At 44.0% G+C, this 17920-nt stretch overlaps 1 long non-coding RNA gene and 1 pseudogene across 2 annotated transcripts; one reads left to right on the top strand and one right to left on the bottom strand.

Moving 5' to 3' along the window:
- Positions 1-8101: 8101 nt before the first annotated feature.
- On the bottom strand, positions 8102-17918 carry LOC136504339 (uncharacterized; annotated as a pseudogene).
- Positions 12305-16424, top strand: LOC136505175 (uncharacterized). 2 transcript variants are annotated; one of them, XR_010771120.1, is made up of 6 exons: positions 12305-12762; positions 13451-13521; positions 13931-14144; positions 14554-15322; positions 15626-15802; positions 16094-16424. It is a non-coding gene; the product is annotated as an uncharacterized lncRNA (long non-coding RNA). The 2 variants fall into 2 exon arrangements; XR_010771119.1 differs by having other exon boundaries at positions 13931-15322.
- Positions 17919-17920: the final 2 nt, after the last annotated feature.

The raw sequence follows: 17920 nt of genomic DNA, 5'->3' as shown, positions 1-17920 counted from the left end.
AAGGTTCATTGAGGAACAAAAAATGAAACATTGCAAAGCGCCACTGGGTGTAATCGCACACAAAGTAAGTACTATAACTACACATTTATATTCAATTAACACCATATGATGATTTCAATTTGCCCTAATTGATTTTTTTGTCGTAAAAGTGGGTTCTAAGGCAGGAGCAGGGTAACAACTACTGCGGATACTATGTTTGCGAGTTCATTATGGCATACTCAAAGAGAACTCTTGAAGAGCAACTCAAAGTACGTATATAAATACTTTTTCCTTTATATTATTTCGATCGTATATTTACAATTTCTTTATTGCTCTCATTTGTATAAGTAATTACATGAGCAATACACATACATATATATATATATTAATACTTTTTCCTTTAACTTTTATTGAAGACTGAATGATTGAGGGAAAGAGTCATACGACTTGACCAACTTAAAGCAATTCGAGAGACTATAGCAGGATTTCTAAATGACCAGGTCATCAACCCCAACGGCGAGTTCTATAATGACCTAAATGAAACGTGGATGCCAAATCTAGAGGAGTGAATTGCTAAGGACATAAACAATTTATATATCAAACCTTTGTAATATATATATATATATATATATATATATATATATATATATATATATGTATGCACATATTATATGTACATAAAATAACGTGTGTATATATATGATCATCATATATATGCATGTACGCGTATATTCGTTTGTTATTTATGTACAAAGTTCGAACGAAAACTTACGCGTGCGAAGTACACATATATATTACTATTAGCAGCGTATTCGAAAATGTATTTTAATATCAAAACTAATCATTAAATGAAAAAAGAAACCAAAAATAGAAACCAGAAAAAGGAAAAAAAAGAGGGACATTTAGTCCCGGTTGGTGTTTCCAACCGGGACTAAAGGTCCTGCCCCGTGGCGGTCCCTGGCCAGGCCTGGAGGCCCCCGTTACTCCCGGTTGGTGTTTCCAACCGGGACTAAAGGTCCCCATTTAGTCCCGGGCGTCAAGCCGGGACTAAAGGAGGGTACCTTTAGTCCCGAATTGGTGCTCCCGGTTGGGAAACCGGGACTAAAGGGGTTTCCCAACCGGGAGCAAAAAGCCTTGCTGCACCAGTGCAAGTTAGTATGGGCACATTGCACATTAGCTACGGAGTATTGCTCTACTATCATCCCGTACAAAATCTGTATCTAATGTTCACAGCAGCTACAAGCATTTAGGGTCTATGGTCTATGAACTTAATAGCTCTTTGATTATACAAACGTATATTTTTGTTTGACTCGACAGCAAGCTAAGACAGAGTTATGCAGTAGAAAGTATTTGTATTAGAAGAAGCAAGCAGGGCCTGAAATTTATGGGAGACACTGTGCTGCAGTAAGAAAGAAGTGATATACAAATTAGTATACAATTGCATAGATGAGTAGAGTATAGGCACAAGAGGAGGTGACAGTGAAATTTTAATGAAGGTGCGGTGGCGGAGTGCTTTGTGCAGTGCAAGAAAATACAGTTCAGCGAGGCAGAGTCTTTGGCAATGTAGAAAATCGCTTAGAGCCGATCAGCTCATTTTTTTAGTGTAAGGCAAGCTAATACATGAGTGTTTCAGTCAACAATGTAATTAGCTAGCTCTGAAGGAATTGCGGTATTGGAGTCTGGCCGTGTTCAGTAGTAATTTTCAGAAGTTGCAGAGTGCAGAGGTAGAAGCTTGCTGTGTGCAACTTGCATCAGCTATCCAGTGATATTGCCCTCAAATTTCAGAAAGTGCAGAGCCGTAGTGCTGAAACAAATAGCTTGTTTGGAGTGTGCTTTGGGAAGGTTGTGAAGAGCTTTGTGCATATAAAGCTCGACAGCAAGCACAGAACACATGCTGCACTTGCAAATCAAGCAAAAGGGACAAAACTAAACATTCAATGATTAGCTAAGGGCTTGACTAGTTGATTCACTATTTCAGTTTCACCACAAATTCACACAATTATCACACAGATATGACTATGAAAAAAATTGAGTCCATTCTAGTAAATATCTTATAATAGTCTTAATAAACAGATGATATCTGCACCAAATATAATTGCTGATTTTCACCAGAATAAGAATGTAGGGTGCAGCCTACTAAACAGATATATACGAGTCAATGTCCTAACACACAACTGCAATTCCAAAGCTGTCAATATAGAAAGTGGATACTTACTACTGTTTCAAGGTTCTGTTGTTCCTCAAATCCAATCAATGTTGCTGATGGTGCATGACAAACAGATCATTGGCAAACAGCTCCTTAGATAAACTCCTCAAATTCAATCATTGTTGGTGCTGGTGCATCACATTTCCTCCAAAGATTCTTAGATCACCTCTGAAAAAATTATCACTCATTCAACTTGCTGAATTTTATAGCAAAGAATATAGGCAAAAGATGGATGGAAGTCTAAACTAGGCAAGAGATGTAGGTGAAAGGTGAACTATGAGAGCATACTTATTTAGCTAGTATGCGCTGAATTCTCTAAAATAGGGGAGATAGCAACCAAAAGAGCTTTAGTTTTAGTAACACTAACGGTGAACTTTTTCTAGGCACCTAACCTATTGGCAGGCATAGGCAGCATCCTGAAATTCAGGTATAAGAATGACTGAATGCATGTCAAATACATAGTTCAGTCAATGATCTCATATATCATTTCAGGCACAAATATCAGATTATTAACACTTCAACATTATCTCCACTACCACTCCAAGAGCTAGCCCTAACGTGCTTGTTTCATATGCAGGAAAATAATGTAGACACACTATGTACATACACACATGCATCTTTCTGAATTGTTAGCCATATTATGTACATGTCTGTGCAAAGATGCATGTCGTCATGGCCTTCATGCCAAGGAGCATGCTCTGTTCTTCCTCAGTAACTCACAGCTTCCTCTCCTCTCATACAGAGCTTTCTAGAGTAGGGGTAGAACTAGCACTACTCCTCCAAACACTACGACTATTATTAGTTGATGCCCTACTTTAGTTTCCTAGTGCATGAACAGACCTGTACTAATAGCAGACCCGATTCAATCACGATGCAGAGACCAGATAAACAATATTTTTTTCTTCAGCTATATGGGAAATTAGAGAGCTTCTAGAAATTAGGAACTAGATAAACAATCATAATATCTAGCATTGCAAGTAGCATCAAGATCACAACCTTCACAAGATCACATCTAAATCGAGCCTTCTCCAAAGAGTGGAAGAGAGGGCGGATCTAGACTGAATGAAAGTTTGGCAGGAGAAGTAACCCAAACCTTGAATCTTTCTAGCCTTTCTCACCTTCGTCTACTGCTTTCTGTAACCAAAAAAAAATACAAGAAATTAAGTTGTGCCGAAACCCTAGCACTCAGGGGAATGGGGATGAGAGGATGGGGATGCGGAGATGATGCACCTGGATGTGGAGAGGAATGGGGAGGCACCGCTCTTGCTGGCCAGTGGTGGGCTAGGACGACGGCAGGCTTGGGGGTGGCAGGCTTGGGCGGCGGTAGGCTAGGGCGACTAGGGGCTAGGGCGGCGGCGTCCGTTGGATTCAGCGGCTGGGGCTAGGGCTGTAGGCTGCGGGGCTCCGGCCAGGGACAACTTCGGCGTCGGCGGGATTGGGAGGCGGCGATTTGGGCGGGCATAAGGGGCGGCGGCCGCGCCGGGTGCTAGCCTCCGGCACCGGCTCCTGGAGGCGCCCGGCAGCGGAGCCCTGCTAGCAAGGTTTTTCTTTTTTTTCTAAAGTCTGCATGAGTGGAGAACGAAGGGTGGGCCTCCTATTTTAGTGGCTTAGCCTTTTTCCGATAAAAAACAAGGTTTCGGCGCGCTGTCTCCCGCCCACACAGGCATCTCTATTTTGCTTCGGCGCCTACCCCTTCATCGACACTTGGACAGTGGCTTAGGTAGGCTACAACGACACTTTTTTTGTCTAAAAACTTTCGCCGACACTTTATGTGTTGGAAGGAGAAACGCCGACATATAAGTTGTAGCCTTACATTACTATTGCCGATAGTTTAAGTGACGCTAAAAAGGTAAAGAATTGCCAACACATTATGTGTTGCCAAAACCCTTGATTTACCAACACATAATTGTAGGGAAAGGTGGGTTGTGGTGTAGTGATCACCATGGAACCAACGCCATGGATCTCGACATGAGAGCCATCACCAAACCGCACCGTGCCATGAACACCCTCGTCGAGCTGTGTCAGCGCCGATCGAGTTCCGGTCATGTGGTTACTGGCGCCGGTGTCCAGCACCCACACGCCGTCAGGCACATCACCGGGATCACACTCTCCGCCAGGTGGACAATCTATGTCGGCCCGCGCACGACGTCGACGTCACACGTCACCAGTATCAACGTCGGCTGCTCCACTCCGCCCACAGCCACGTTCGCCTCTGGCTGCTTGGCCTCCTTCTTCTCCTTCTTTGGGCGCTTGCATCCTAGTGTCCATAGATGCCACAGTTACAACACCGCCCCTTCCACCTTAGCATGCCCTTGGAGGTCAGTTTAATCGCTCCCGCACCGCCACCATCAGAGCACGCCGCCGCCTTGCTCTTCTTGTGGCCACCACTAGAACCGCCGCCACCTTCCTTTGGACCGGGATGGAAGCGATGCTTGTGTTTCTCAAGCCAATCCTCCTCGACAAGTAGGAGACGCCCGTTTTGTTGATGATCTGCTCGACCTTGTCGTCGAGTCATTCCTCCACCGCACGCAGGTGCTCCACCAACTCCTCCACCGTCATCACCTTGAGATCGCAGAACATCTCGATCGAGACCACCACCTGGGTGAAACGGGGAGGCACCACGCGGAGAAATTTCATGACCACATAGGTGTCATCCACCGTCTCCCCAAGCGTCTTGAGGTTGGCGACGAGGTTGGTGATCCATATACCGAAGTTGTCGACGGACTCGCCCTCCTTGAATTCGATATTCTCGAACTCCTTCAATAGCTTCTGGGCGTTGACGTCCTTCACACGATCAGCACCAAGCCGCATCGTCTACACCACTTCCCATGCCTCCTTGACGGTCTTGCGGCCCCCAGCATCGCCCACATCTCCTTGGAGCGCCCCCATCGCCTACCGATCTTACGATCTCTTGTCGTTGGTGCCTGGATCGATGATGTGCCATATCTCCATCGCCTCCAGGTTGCACTGCATCAGCATCGCCCACTCGGTGTAGTTCGACCGATCCAACATCGGCCACATCAATGAGCTCTCCTGAACACCGGGCATGGTGCTCGCTGACGCGCCGTCACCCATCTTCTTCTCCGGCTTCCTGCATGGGATCACGAACTTCTTCTTCGGAGGCTATTGGGGTGGGCTAACGGACCCACTGTAGAACATCAAACGGTTCTGATACCAGATTGTTAGGGCCAGCGGATCGCCGATGCTATGAACTCACCGGCGCTCTACGATGCCAGAGCGCGGTCACCGCGAACACGACGCCGAGAGCACAACGAACACACACGCGCGATAGAGAGTTTTTCCACTGCAACTGGTGTAGCTTCTTTGATGCATTGCTTAGTCTTTATCACGGGCTTGATCCGCATCCCTCGCCACAACGCGCAGCTGCACAGTGCGCCACTTTTCTTGGGTGCCCGTGCGACATGCATGGCATGCATGCCATGGCGGGAGCTCGCCCTAAGACGCGATCACGGCGTGGCAACGTGCAGTCTCCGTTCCACCTGTGATTCTACGCGATTACAAACATGACGTTACAAAAGTAAACTGTCTAGCTAATGCAACTACATGTTGATAACTTGTTTGACATGATTACAAGATGCAAATGCAACAATGACGACTATCTCAGCAAGAGGGTGTCGTGCCGCATCACCAAGCACGGGCGACGATGGCGGCGACAGGGTCGGTGGTTGAGGAGATGGGGGCCGGCGTTCATCTCTCAGCGAGGCCTGAGGGCGTCTGCACACAGGCGGCACCGAGGTCTTCCGTCCCATGGAGCACGAGCGCCCGGAGGGGGTACGACGGTGAAAGTTGGGACATGGTTGTTGGGCTCGTTGGCGTGGAGCCTTGCTCGGAGAGCGGTCAGAATGTGACGGCGAGCGTGGCCGCTTGCAGTCCCTTGCCCAGTGGCCGGTGCCTCGACACAGGAGCGGAGATTGCACCAGGCCGCGAGGTGGTTGTTGGCCAGGAAATTGAAGCAAAGGCCAACAAGAGCTGGAGGAACCGGCCTCGACCGAGTGTGGGCGCGTCGCGGCTGATGCTGCCAGCGGCGCCTGCTCTGGACGACCTGGAACGTTTGCCGGAAAAGTTCGCCGTGCAAACTTCGGCGCTAGATGTAGACAGTTACGAGTGGCGGCTTGGGATGAGATTTCCAGATCTGGAACTAGCACGTCGAGTAGAACACCGGCATGTATATAGTGTTAGGGTTTGAGGTCGGGAAAATGAGGCATTTTTCCTAATTTCGGGATTTTAGAAAATCATTTTTAATTAAAACACAATTTCAGAAAAAAGCTGAAATTGTTTTAAATCCCTGAAAAATATTTCTAAAATTCCAAAAAGAGAAAGAAAAGCTTTGAGAGATAGATTGAGAGATGAAAAGGGATTTTAGAGCATCCAAAAATTGGGTTTTGCTCTAGGAAAAATGGGAAACAGTTCCAGAAAAATCTGGAAAATTTCCGAGAAGGATTGGACGATGTCGAAACGTGTTTTGAAAACTTAGGACACTCAAAAGCACAAAACTCAAACAACAGGCAAGCACCACATCAACAAAAGCCCGTAAAATTAATTCAGAAATGTTTGAAAAGCACCATTTTGTTTAATAAAACTATACGGAAATTTAAACTATTATTGGCAAATTTTATCTAAATATTAAAATCCTTCATTTTATTTAGTGTTTTCTGTTCACAACCCAAAATAGGAATTTTGGGGTGTGACAAAAGCTAATTGAACCACCTCTAACCAAAGATTCAAAAGCCTTTCATCTACAGATCTCCTAAAAGTACATTTAAGGTTCTCCCCATCTCAATGAGTAGCCATGGTTGCAGCCTTCATTGACCAAAATATAAACCTCCCAGTACGTATTGGATAGCAAGACTAGACGTACCTAGCCAATTATCCTCCCAAAACTTAACTTTCTTACCATCTCCTATTTTCCACCTAAAGCCCACCTTGGCTGCAGAAGCTGCCCAAATCAGGCCTTTAAAGAACTGGGAACCCAGAGTAGAACTGGTCCATGTGATCTCTAGAAGGACGCAAATTGCAATCAAATTATCTTTTGATATATGAATATAATAGAAAAATAAATGTAATTCAATATGAGATTATCCGGTGACGAAAATGGACGTCAATGGAGCTATATTGATATGCAAAGCGGGATCAGAAGTGAATTGTAAAAGATGATATGAGCTCTCATACCAAGCTTAGCCATATATATAACACACTCTGACTGCGCAATTGTGTGGGTGACCTTGATGGTTCTAAATACTTTATTTAATATACTAACAGTGGGATTTCGTATATATACGTACGTATGTGCGCTGTGCGGCCCACCACATTAGGTAGGAGTAGATGGTAGACAGTAGAATTTCGTTTTGATAACATCTGACCAACAGAAGCATCCATTGGATGGGATGTAGCCGCGTGCATCTATCGGCCGGTGCAACTGCCATACAAAATCGGAAGTACTACAAGTTGAAATGAATATAAGCGTTCCCAGCCAAATAGATTGAAGGTGCTGCGTACGTATCAATGTTTTAAATAGCCGGCTAAGCCTCTTAGCTGCTGACCTTCTCAGCAGCTAAGCACAGCTATAGCGGGAGATAGCTGCAGCTATACCATTTAGCTGTTTTTTGCAAAAAAAATGAAAAAAAAAACATGACATTGGCATAACTTCATAACCATTACTGATTGAAAGGGGTACATTACAACAGGCTGCACTGGGCCATTTAAAACTAACAGACAAGGCAATAACCAGTTGATAGTTGATACATAACCAGTTGAATAAAGCTAACAGTACAACACAAAAGGTCATCAAGAGTTCTAGTCTCACTAATCACTTAATCAGACAAGGCAATATTGCAATCAGACAGTGGATACTAAATTACTAATACGAGGCAATATTGCAATCTTCATTTCTTCTAGTCTCACTAATCAGACTCAGAGACATAGGGAGAGGAAGACTTATCAGAGTCAGTAGTCTGCATTAGAGTACCATCAGCACAATCTTCTGAATCGGATGATGGAGCTTCAGGCTGCACTGGGCCATTTCTCATCAAAGACTGCAGGCTCCTGACTTTCCTCTTCTTAGGGTGCACATGCCTTTTCCTTTTAGCTTGTGGTTGTGCTTGTTGTGGTGTGTGCTTATGTGATTCTTGTGCACATTGTTGTTGTTCCATTTCACTTGGCAAAGGCGTAATACCAGTAATGAATTCATTATCATCATCTGCCACAACATCATCTACTTCTTTCTCCAAAGGATCTCTATCCTTCTTCTCTCTCTTATTCCTTAACTTAGAATTAAATTTAACAAATACAAGATCTCTCATCCTTTCATGAAGTAGCCTATTGCGCTTCTTTGTATGAACCTACGAGTCAAGTAGTGAAGACAAGGCTGCAGGTCAGATTTAAATTCCATGAACAAACATTAAAATTCAAAAAAGATAGCATGCACACAAAGTGCATGTCATAATTTTCTTTTTACCTATTCAAATACTGACCAGCTCCTCTCACAAGCTGAGGAGCTGCAGATCAGACTCAGAATCCTTGCTGCCAATTTCCTAAGATTTGGTGTGCTTGTGCCATGGTGCAGCCACCATTTTGCTACATAAACATTAAACAAGTTAGAATTTGAACAGCCACCATCTTTGTAATACAGTGTCACAATTCGCACTCTCCAGCACTGTTATGGTTCAAGTTGGGGCTTCACTGAAGTCTGGTGGGCCTAGAAAGAGCCAGTGGTGGTAGGCTAGTCCGATTGTGGTAGCGGTTGGTGTTTGGAGTGGCAAGGTTGTGGGGGTGCTGCCGACTGTGGGGTGGAGGATACCTCAGGTAGCAGCTAGAGTTAAGTGCTTTCTATGTACAGATAATTAAAGCTATTGAGGTGCAAATGTGCAATGGCTTTAAGCCTATTGCTTGCAGTCACCTAATTGTAAATAAGTAGTCTACCAAATACATGTACAGACAATGGGACTATAGGGACACCAAACTATTAGAAGAATCAGACTCAAGATTTTTTTCCAGTCTAAAACAAGGATCCTTACTGTAGTGGAGGATAGACAATGCTTGAGCTAGAAAACTTCCTGTCCTAATCAGCAGCAACACACGTGGCACAGAAACTATGACTAATGCAATATCAAAACCAAATTTGACTCATATACAAGTTTTTTGTGTATGTTTTTTTCCTTTTGGTTCTGATCAAGAGCCTCAAGTTTTTTTTATGTGCCAGAAAGTTCGATAAAACCATGCTGTGCCATTGCAATTCTGTTTCAAAATGCTGATGTCTACAAATGGACATCAATCAACTTTGTTAGTTGTAATGGACTACTCATTTTCCTTTGCTTGAAAGATCTTTGACATGGTTAATTAATACCATCCGCAGCCAGCACCACCCCAGTATACCGCTTCTGGTTCCCGCAAGTGCATGGCAACACTACTGGGAAACCGAGATTTACCTAGTGTTTAATGGTTTGCCTAGTGTCAATCATCGGACACTAGGCAAAGAGCTTGTTTGCCGAGTGTTAGACCCCGGAGCACTCGGCAAAACAAAGGCACTAGGCAAAATAACGATTTGCCGAGTGTCGACACTAGGCAAAGAAATCCACTCGGTAAATGACCATTTTGCCTAGTGTCAATGCTAGGCATACCATCACACTCGGCAAAGGTTGCCGGAGGGCAACCACCGTTACCATTTTGCCGAGTGTCTTCCGTTAACACTCGGCAAAATTAGAACTTTCCCTAGTGTCTCCGGACGACACTAGGCAAACTGGCCAGTTTGCCTAGTGTCTTACAGAGACACTAGGCAAAATATTTTTTCTTTTTTTGATTTTAGCTTCCAATTTTTTTTCTGTAGCTTTCCTACTGTACCTTGACCAACATGTTGAAAGTTGGCACAATTTTATGAAATTTTGCTATATTTCTTTAGTTTATTTAATTTCTTTGAATTTTTTCGACAAATGCAAATTTGAACTGCAAGTGTGACGAATAATGGCAATTCATGAATGCAAAAATGATATTCATGTTAGTAAGTGTTAGTTGAGGCCATATCCAGAAAAAGACCAAAAATTTCACACATCTTCACGTCGAGACATGACCACGAACTTGCGAGCAAATAGTTTTTAAATTCTATTAAATGAAAACGGAGTCTGAAATTCATGAAACTTGTCGACAAGTCAAGATATCGCATGCGGGTGCTATGATAAAAATTTAAAAAGATTTCGAGCACATCGTCACGTATGATGTTAGGGTTTCTAAGCATTATACGTGACGATGTGCTCGAAATCTTTTTAAATTTTTATCATGGCACCCGCATGCGATATCTTGACTTGTCGACAAGTTTCATGAATTTCAGACTCCGTTTTCATTTAATAGAATTTAAAAACTATTTGCTCGCAAGTTCGTGGTCATGTCTCGACGTGAAGATGTGTGAAATTTTTGGTCTTTTTCTGGATACGGCCTCAACTAACACTTACTAACATGAATATCATTTTTGCATTCATGAATTGCCATTATTCGACACACTTGCAGTTCAAATTTGCATTTGTCGAAAAAATTCAAAGAAATTAAATAAACTAAAGAAATATAGCAAAATTTCATAAAATTGTGCCAACTTTCAACATGTAGTCTCATTTTATGTAGGGAGGCTCGATAGAAAGTTTGAAGACCAAAATTAAAAAAAATAAATAAGTTTGTCTAGTGTGCCAGCTAGACACTAGGTAAACTGGCCTCTTTGCCTAGTGTCTCATGGAAGACACTAGGCAAACTTATTTTTTATAGTGTTTGCCTAGTGTTGGGTTATCGACACTCGGCAAAGTTAATTTTCAGTTTATATTGTTTGAGTGTTTTTTTATTTAAAAAAAATTCATAGTTCAAAAACATTCATATTTACTCAGTGTCAGATCTAGGACATTAGGCAAATCAGTAGAAGACCGGTACTACTTGACTTGGTCGGTACTACCAGTAGAAGACCGGTACTACCGCTAGGCCAAAAACCAGCACAACTGTAGTACCGCTAGGTTATTTTTCCACTGTTTTGTGAAGACCGGAAGTACCGGTACTTACAACCGGTACTACCGGAGACACTTCGAAAAAACCCAACAGTGAGGTGTACCAGGTATTTACTCTATTTTTATAAATAAATTTTGCAGCTGAATTTTTTTTTGCCTAGTGTTAGAGCATCTCCAATCATTATGCATTTGGGCTTGGCATTTACCAAAATGCATAAAACTCCAAAAAAAACCCCTCCAATCGTTATGCATTTGGACTTTGCATTTTACATAGCTATGCATTTGGAGGGGGAAACTTGGCATATATGCCAAAGTAGTCCGGCTATGCAAATAGACATCTCGGGCTTCTCGGTTCCTCCTCGCGGGCTTTTTTCTTTCCCTTCGCGCGGCTCCCTTCGCACCGCCACCAGATATCGCGATTTCAACAGCAGCTCGCGACGCCAAGGATCGCGTACTCCTTCGCCAGGTTCGCGCGCTCGATACGATCGCGTCCTCCTTCGCCAGGTTCTTCGATAGGACGAAGTACCCTGGATCCCATGTTGGCTTCAAGAAATTCGCCAGTACCTTGCCTTGACGACGAACTGGCGGCGATCGCGAGCTGATGGTGAAGGGGAAGGGACGTACGGCGATGGTGTGACGTACGGCGAAGTGACGAACTGGCACAATACAAGCAGCTGTGACCTGGAAGTGACGTACGGCGATGGTGTTGATCGCACTTCGTACGCGACGGCGGCGACACGAGCTGGTTCAACGCGACCTGAATGGAATCACCTCATCGCGACCTGGTTCAACGCGACGGCGGCGACACGACCTCCTTCGACGATGTTTGGCGCGGGAATGGGGCGTTGTTTGGCGCGGAAAAAATTTGCGGCGCGGGAATGATTGCCGAGAAAAAGATATTTCCGGAAAAAAAAACACATGTTGGACTATGCATTTTGCATAACGGTTGGAGAACACCCGAATATAGCCTTGCCATTTTCATTTGGGGGTGCTCCAATTGCCCAAAATGCATAGCTCCAAATGCATAACGATTGGAGATGCTCTTAGATCCTAGACACTAGGCAAAGCCGGATATTCAACACTTAACTTATTCTTTCACCCGAACCCGAACCCCAGGCCCAGAGCGCGCGAGCTCTTTCAGCGAAAAAAATTTCGCCCGCCCGCCCGCCGCCGGAAGCCGCCCGCCCGCGCCGCCGGAAGCCGCCCGCCCGCCGCCAGCGTTCGCCCGCCGCCTACCCGGCAGCTGGGGCGCCCCGCCCTCCCTCCATTCCGGCCGCCGCCCGCCCTCCATTGCTGTCCGCCGCGCGCGGGGTCCTCGCCCGGCCGGTCCGCCAGGGCGCTGCCGCGCGGCCGCCGGCGCCCCCAGCCCGGCCTGCTCGGCGGGAAGGCTTTGGCCGCCGGGCGGCCCGTGGCCAGGCCCCTGCGCAAGGCCCCTGCGCCGTCCCGGCAACGTGCGCAGGCCCCCAGCTCCCAGCGGTGCCTCGTCGCTGCTGGTCGCCCCTGCTCCGCCCCTGGGGATTATAGGCGATGTCACGGCGAGGCGCGGATGCCGCTACCATAGCGTTCCCGGCATCCAGCAAGGCAAGCTCCTCCCGTCCCCTTCCTCCCACTCCCCCTCTCTCTCGCGGCATCCTCTCTTCTCTGCACAGGTCCATGTCATGGAGGCGACGAGCGAGGTACCCAATAAATCAATGTCTTCTGTTTTTTTTTCTCAGGTACTGGTACTAGATCTGTGTGGCTTTCGGCTCCTCTCTTCTGAATTATTAGGCAAATTTGATCCTACAACTTAGCTAGGAGTTGGGAAATGGTGGCATGGACAGGATATCACCGAGCTCTTGCTAGGCCTGATCTCACTTACAGCACATTCAGTCACCTAAAGCAATTCAGTCAGGGAAAAATAAAACAATAAAGGCACTATAGGAAACAACTAGAAAAAAAACTATCAACAATTTTCCATTCCCTAATACATGAGTTGCGGCACGGTCGAAAATTTCACTTGGTTTTTTTCCTTTTAAAATGAGAAGTTATTTTCCAGACAGCCAAAATATTGGCATCACAGCACATTTGAACAGAATGTTGTTGGCTGTTTTGTAGTCAGGAGTGGGAAAAAGGTGCACAGCTATGAAATACCTAAAAAAGTGGTGGCTGTTCTGAAGTAGCTTGTCATTACTAAGTAGTTTGCGGAACATTGGCTCACTAATTCATTATTTAGCTTTTTTGCCTGAAAAAAAAAAGTGGTCGAATAATTATGCCTTTCCCTTGGTAACAGGATGAGTGTGATGATCTTATTTCTTTGGCTGAGAAAAGGACTACTGAAACGGGGTACTGTTGTAAGATCAGGTTCTGAATTCTTCTTTTTTTAATTCACTTGAAACTTGTTCTTTCAAACAGCAGCCATTTAGTTTTGTTTGTAAGATGCAGCCAAGTGCTGGTCCGTCAGATATGTTCATTGTCACCTGAAACCAAAACCAAACACATCAGTCTATAGAACTTAGAATAAACAATATTCTGAAATGTGTGTTTTTTAACGTATAGCAGATAGCAACAGCATGATAACTTGCTGCTGTTCGGTGCAAACCATCACCTGCAGCTTGAGCTGATCTTGATTTCTTGGTTATGTTAGATCTCTGACTCTATTGCAGCAGAAAAGGGCAGCAACTGTTGTTGATTTTTCTGTCGACAGCTAACTCTGCTGTTTCCTCTCTAGTGCATGCCTGGCTTTTGCTCTGAATTTATTTCTGTGCCGCAGGTCAGCCCATCGGTAGTGAGCATCAATTTGTTCCAACAGCTGGCAGCCTTGATTTTCATATCAACAGCAAAAGCTATTCTATAACAACAGCTGTAGCTATCTACTTTCTCAACCGTGATCAGCTCTACAACTACAGAGTTTGGCTCTATTCTCAAATTTGCTAAACTGCAGCATGTTACTTTCAGTAACTCTTATTTGGAATGCAACAGTGAAGGTAATTGTCACTTTCAGCCACACATGCATGCTAGTTAGTAATAGTTTTACCATTTACTTATTCTTTTAGCTATCAGTTTAGTTTAAAACCTTTTGACTTCAGCTTAGCTGTTTGCTTGTCATGGTTTTCAGTACAGTAGCAGAACAATAGAACTCCTGAAGGTTTCTGTACATGTTGATTATTAGAATATTCCTATGTATGACACTTGAAGTATGATTATTTCTTATTTATTCCAACGTTCAATGTGTGATCTCCATATCTATTGATGTTCCCTTTAAAAAGTAGTCCAAAGCTTCATTTTTCTTCTCTAACATGCACACACTTCTCTGTTTCTGGTTATCTGTGAATGTCATGTGCAAGTGATCTTCTGTAACCTTTGTATACGCATCTGACCGTCTCTTTATTGTAGGTTTACAAAGTGAAGTGCAGTGAAGGTTCCTTTTGTATGATTTTGGCAAGCTCATGAATAGAAACCGACCTGACATTGTTCCTGCTGTACATAAAAGCATTCTTCAATAACAATATGCCCTGCAGTACTCCTAGAACTTTTTATTTTTAATACATTTTCTAGTATTTCTGTAACTGTTATTATATGTTCCTGCAGTCATAAATTCTGAGTTCCTGCCTTGTGTGTTCCCTTTCGATCAGTTTAAAATACTAAACTTTTCTCAATAGGTTTAGCTTACTAAATATTTCAGAGGCTGCCATTTATTTATGAGTGATTCAGTTCCTATAATTTCTTTGATGGTTTATGTTAGAAGAAAGGACAGGTATTTCTTCTTTGCTATAAACGACAACTGAGTTTTTCTAAACTAAAACAGAAAGCCTATTACTGTGCTAGTAGCAGGAGTTCATATTGAAAGGTCATTTGCTTTGTGAGGGTGACAAGTATGAATTCCCTAATTTTTCTGTCCTAGATTGGATTGATACATGCTAGTTTGCTGCTGCTATTACTGTCTTATCTAACCAATTACATCCAGAGTTTTGAGTGAGTATTATAGGTTCTAACCTCCTGTTTGCTAAACAAGAAGTTTGATAATTTTAAAAGCATGCTGGGCATTTTTTATAGTATAGTAGGTAGTAACAGTAGCATATATTTTTGAGCAGGCATCCAGAAAAGCAAGGGTGGAAATTGAGATTTCAGAAAACTCAAAGTTTGCTGGTTTCTACTTCAACTGGTATGTCTCTTTTTGCCACCATAATTCAAAGCTGATTCTCCCTTGGCAAATCATGTATTTCTCTAGCTGCATTGGCTATGACAATGTATCTTCCGTGTATGGGTGAGTTACATTTATTTCTGTTTTTGATGAAATAGCAGCCTGACTATTGAATAGATGCGTAAGATTTCTTTACAGGAATTAATAGTTTTTTGTGTTGTAATTAACAAATCAGTAGTGTTACATTGTCTTGTCTTTGCAGTGCTATCTATTAAGTTCTCTGAATCACCATTTGATTGAACGTTTCTTTTTCATGGTTTTCAGGAAGGGCTGTAGGGCAGTGCAAATAAGAATTGGTGGGTAAACAATATTGGAGAAGTGCTGGAGGCCCAACGACAGAGGATAGAGGAGCTGGTGGGGTTCGTGTCCACTCTTGGTGCCGCTATGGGGCGGACCATGCTAGCTAGCCTAGTCTTGCCACTTCCTCAGGCAGCTACTCCTGTGAGTACCAATATATTACTTATTATGTTCCAACCTGACATAGGGCACACTAGAAAAAATATGCAATCTCAAACATACAATATGGTGTTGGTGGTGACGGCGGTTGTTGTTGTGGTGTGGTGGTGGCAGTTGTGGTGTTCGGGTGGTGGTGGTGTTGGTGGCGGTGTATTGATATGTATGTTCTTGACGGTCATCGTGCCGTTTGTTTTCTTGCAGGGTTTGGAAACCTCTCCGTGCAGGGGAGGTTCTGCCGAAATTTTTTATTGACGGTATCCTTTTCATTTTTTTCAGCATCAATCGGGCGTGGCATCGAATCAAATTGGAGGGTCGCCGGCTTCACAGATTGGAGCGTCGCCAGCACCACAGCTTGAGCCGAATCAAGTGGAAGGGTCGCCGGCTTCACAGATTGGAGCGTCACCGGCACCACAGCTTGAGCCGAATCAAGTGGAAGGGTCGCCTGGAGCATCAAACCACGGGCCTCTTCACCCTTGACAATCGTCGTGATCAGCTTGTTGTGAACTTTGTTAAGAAATTTGGTTGTGCACTTATGAACTTGTGAACTTGTGGCACATTTGGACTTTTGGTATGAACATGTGATATATGTGAACATGTGGTTCTTATTTATGATTCATGTGATATATTTGTGGTGTTTGAATATGATTTATATTTGTGTCGCAAATGGAATAATCAAAAAAAAAATTCAGCTTCTGGTTACTTTGCCTAGTGTCAGGGGTCTGACACTAGGCAAAGGGGCCACACGTGGCACCCCTGGGAACAGACTTTGCCTAGTGTCAGGAAACTGACACTAGGCAAAGTAGGCGGTTTGCCTAGTGTCGGAGGCCTGACACTAGGCAAAGCTTGGCATATTTGCCTAGTGTAGGTGGCCTGACACTAGGCAAAGCTTGACATGTTTGCCTAGTGTCGGACGTCTGGCACTAGGCAAACCTTGCATACTTTGCCGAGTGTCAGACCTCCGACACTAGGCAAAACGTCCGTTACAATTTCCACCGTCAGTGGAATACTTTTGCCGAGTGGTGTCCTTGACACTAGGCAAACACTTTGCCGAGTGTCCGAGGTTTGACACTCGGCAAAGTGCTCTTTGCCTAGTCCGTCTCTGTCGACCCTTGTTTGCCTAGTGTGACACTAGGCAAACTATTTGCCTAGTGTTTCTGGGCCTTTGCCTAGTGTCTGCGGCACTAGGCAAATCGCGCGATTCCAGTAGTGCAATGAAGAGCCATTGGAACCAGGAGGTGTCGTATAGTATCAGGGTCGTATGGCTAGGGTCCCTCCCTCCCCACAACATCAACTTCAACATGAAAGAAGCATTCAATTGACATACTCAAGTGGTTCACACCAGGCTGATAGATGTCAAAAGGTTAAAAAAATCACTATGAAAGAAGTATTCAGTTGACACTACTGTGTGGTTCACACCAGGCTGAATTAGAATGGCTCAATTCTGCAGCAAGAATATAAGACCTCCACAACCTAGACTTTCAACTACAACAGTTCCATCCTGCTGCTATTTTGTACATAGATTAACATATCCACTCCTTGTTCCAACACATGCTATGACTCCAAGCAATATATCTGAAACAAATGCTATGCTTACAAGCAAATCTTTTAAAAATGGTATCCCACAAGCAACACTATTGAACAGAATGTGGCAAAGAGTTTTCAAAATGATGGCTGAGCATGAATAGGAGGTGAAGCGATTCAGCAACATCACCTGGATTGAAATACTTGTTCTTTCGCTGCCTTGTGGCAATTTCACTTCCAAAACTCCCTTGCTGATTTTGATACAGGTCGAGTTCTTCAATTATCTTGTCTTGGGTTTCTTCATCACCAGCCACCATCTTTGTAATACAAGAAATCACACCTGCTGCAAATGATCCATATCTTTCACAATCTCTGACTTATTTGGGTAATAGTAGTAGGGGTTCAAATAGTACCCAGCTAGGTGTAGTGGAGTCTTGAGCTTGTTGTCCCATCTTCTATCAATGATATCCCAGACTTCTTTGAAGCGGCTCTCATCATTATCAAACCTCTGAGAAATTACTTTCTTTGCCTCCAACATTAATCCATGGAAGAATCCCATTGATGGTACATCGCTGTCCATTC

Source organism: Miscanthus floridulus, chromosome 14 (genome assembly GCF_019320115.1).
Source record: "Miscanthus floridulus cultivar M001 chromosome 14, ASM1932011v1, whole genome shotgun sequence".
Lineage (NCBI taxonomy): Eukaryota > Viridiplantae > Streptophyta > Magnoliopsida > Poales > Poaceae > Miscanthus > Miscanthus floridulus.
The sequence above is the reverse complement of the archived record's forward strand: the minus strand, read 5'-3'. Positions and strand labels throughout refer to the sequence as shown.